Genomic DNA, 3,223 nt, shown 5'->3' with positions numbered 1-3,223 from the left:
TCCCAACCCAAACCATTCCATAATTCCATGAGAAAACTGACTATTGACTTTATTTCCCTTCCCTGCTGAGGTTTCAGTGTGATATTTATCACACAAACTGAGGTGGATGTCAAATGACAGATTTTAACACCGTTTTCTCAGCTCTCCCAAATCAGAGCAGCTCAATTTTAATTTCCACCAAGCAAACATCTCCAACCCTCTCCCCTGTTGCTTCCAGAAGCATCAGCAGCCATCCCCAGAAACCCAGGCAGTCCAGAGGAACTCTCACCTTCAGAAAACACAGCTCTACCACATCTTCCTGGCACAGAAATAAACCCTGTGCTACTCTCCATGCAAAAAATCAGCTCAGCACATCACCCATCTCCCAGATTTTCTGCCTTCCCAATGTTCTGGTGCTTCTCCAGAGCCATGAAGGATGCAGTGACCTCCCTGGCTCGTTTCCCTGCCATTCCTTCAGGGCTGAGTAGGTCAGACACCGTTCTTCATTGCACAAGGCTGTGCAGTTTCCTCACTCCAGCTCCCGGGAATTTTGCAACCCAGCAGCATCCAGGGCACCCCGAGCTGGGGCAGCAGCACATCCCTGGAGGAAGAGCTGCAAACACCTCCTGCAGCCCCCACCTGTCTGGGGCAAAGCTGGAGCCTCTCCCCGCCTGGGCAGGGCCGTCCTTGGCTGCTCACCTGGGCAGGAGCTCGCTGGATCTAAAGAGCCCCTCAGGAGTCCCCTGTGTGCTGAATTCTCCCCAAACCCCGCTTTTCTCTGATCACAAGCCAGAAATTCCGTTTTGCTTGCACACAGAATGTACACCCCGCTATTCCCAAGTGGAAAATCCAGCAATCCTCCCTAAAGAAAAACCTGATCCGAGGTTGATCCAGGGATGCCTTGGGATTGCTCCCAGCCCCAAGGAGCAAACACTGGCACGGCTGGAACAGCAAACAAACCCTGGCAGCAGCTCCTGCTCCTCCATCAGTTCAGCTCTGCTGGGCTCCTGGAGCTTCCCAGTTTTCCTCCAGCCCCGCTCCCATCCCAGAGCTCCCGGACAGACCTGGCGGCTCCGGCCGCTCCCGGGGAAGGAGGAGAGGGAAGATGCCAGCTCTGGGAAAGGCTCTGGATGATGGGTGTGAGGGGCTGAGCTGGCTCCTGGCTCCTGCAGGGCCACCAGCCCGGCTGCCACTGGCCCGGAGGAGAGAGGGAACAGGGAAACACCCGGGCTGGGAGGGAGGGAGGGAGGGAAGGAGGGAAGGAGGGAAGGAGGGAGGGCAGCGGGAGCCGTGCCCGGCTGCAGGTGCCCAGGTGGGAGGTGCTGAGGGGGCAGCGGAGCTCCTGGCATGGGAAATGCAGAGCCAGAGGCACAGCAGCACAGGAGAGAGGGAATCATGGAATTCCTGAGTGGGAAAGGACCACAGGGATCATGGATCCAGCTCCTGGCCCTGCCCAGACCCCCCAACAAGCCCAGCCTGGGCATCCCTGGATGCTCCTGGAGCTGTGGCAGCCTCGGGGCCGTGCCCATTCCCTGGGGAGCCTGGGCAGTGCCAGCAGCCTCTGGGGAAAGAAGAGCCTTGCCCTAAAAGCCAACCTAAATCCCTGCTGGGCCAGCTCCAGCCCCTGCAGAGCTGAGCTCAGGCTCCTCTGGCCCAGGGAGGTGCTGGATGTTGGGACATTCCCAGCGATGCTGCCCCCAAACTCCAGCCTGCAGGGACAGGGAACATTTTGGGGTGTGAGGAGGAAGGGGAGGTCATTTCAGGGCTCCCTTCAAACACCTCACTGAAGGGAGCCCTGGCTCGCTCCAGCCACCACCAAAACATCAAAAACCCCTCCCAAAATCTCACCCTCTGCTTTCCAGGGGAGGAAGAAGCGTCTGTGGTTACCAGAGAGCCAGAGGGGGAGTCATGGATGGCCACCTGGAAGCTACAAAATGAATTTATCAGATTTGAAAGATGCATTTGAACTCCTTCAGAGGATGCTGCTGGTGTGGGGTCATCTCAGCATTCCTGGGGGACAGGACACGTCCATCCCATGGGCCCTGGCAGGGACAGTGGCTTCCAGACTGGGATGGGATCCATGGGATGGGATGGGATGGGATGGGATNCCCTGCCCAGACCCCCCAACAAGCCCAGCCTGGGCATCCCTGGATGCTCCTGGAGCTGTGGCAGCCTCGGGGCCGTGCCCATTCCCTGGGGAGCCTGGGCAGTGCCAGCAGCCTCTGGGGAAAGAAGAGCCTTGCCCTAAAAGCCAACCTAAATCCCTGCTGGGCCAGCTGCAGCCCCTGCAGAGCTGAGCTCAGGCTCCTCTGGCCCAGGGAGGTGCTGGATGTTGGGACATTCCCAGCGATGCTGCCCCCAAACTCCAGCCTGCAGGGACAGGGAACATTTTGGGGTGTGAGGAGGAAGGGGAGGTCATTTCAGGGCTCCCTTCAAACACCTCACTGAAGGGAGCCCTGGCTCGCTCCAGCCACCACCAAAACATCAAAAACCCCTCCCAAAATCTCACCCTCTGCTTTCCAGGGGAGGAAGAAGCGTCTGTGGTTACCAGAGAGCCAGAGGGGGAGTCATGGATGGCCACCTGGAAGCTACAAAATGAATTTATCAGATTTGAAAGATGCATTTGAACTCCTTCAGAGGATGCTGCTGGTGTGGGGTCATCTCAGCATTCCTGGGGGACAGGACACGTCCATCCCATGGGCCCTGGCAGGGACAGTGGCTTCCAGACTGGGATGGGATCCATGGGATGGGATGGGATGGGATGGGATGGGATCCATGGGATGGGATGGGATCCATGGGATGGGATGGGATGGGATGGGATGGGATGGGATGGGGATGGGGATGGGGATGGGATGGGATGGGATGGCCTCACCTGACACTCTTTGCCAGCTGCTGTTGCCTGGGCAGCAGCTGGAGAGAGAAACTGAGGTGGTGATTGAGGCATTTAAAGAAATGGATGAAAACACCTCAGCATTTTCTTGCTGCTCACTTTTCCAGAGCTTTATTCCATTTCTCCTCAGGGTGAGGATGCAGCCCCTGCTTTCCTTGTCTGAGCTGTTCCTGCCTCTAAGTGAAGGAGCAAATTGTGGGAATAATTTCTCAGAGTGGCCCATATCCCTGTTGAAATCTTGTTTCCTGCTGGCCCAGCCCCTGCCTGCTCAGTTTCTCCCCTCCAGGGCAGCCTAATTCCATTTTCTTTTGCCCCTGGGAAGCCTGGACCAGGATCTGATCTTCTCATTTTCAC

General features: G+C 57.3%; 1 protein-coding gene across 1 annotated transcript in view; it reads right to left on the bottom strand.

Moving 5' to 3' along the window:
- KCNE1 (potassium voltage-gated channel subfamily E regulatory subunit 1) overlaps positions 1 to 1,201 on the bottom strand; it is a 5,541-nt gene extending 4,340 nt beyond the window's left edge. The window contains exon 1 of the mRNA XM_015617579.3: positions 1,044 to 1,201. The gene's annotated coding sequence lies outside the window, so the exon portion shown is untranslated. The remainder of the gene's footprint in view (positions 1 to 1,043) is intronic.
- Between the last annotated feature and the right edge of the window lie 2,022 nt (positions 1,202 to 3,223).

The sequence above is a fragment of the Parus major genome, chromosome 1 (genome assembly GCF_001522545.3).
Source record: "Parus major isolate Abel chromosome 1, Parus_major1.1, whole genome shotgun sequence".
NCBI lineage: Eukaryota > Metazoa > Chordata > Aves > Passeriformes > Paridae > Parus > Parus major.
Note: the sequence above shows the minus strand (reverse complement) of the source record. Positions and strands in the feature narration are given on the sequence as shown.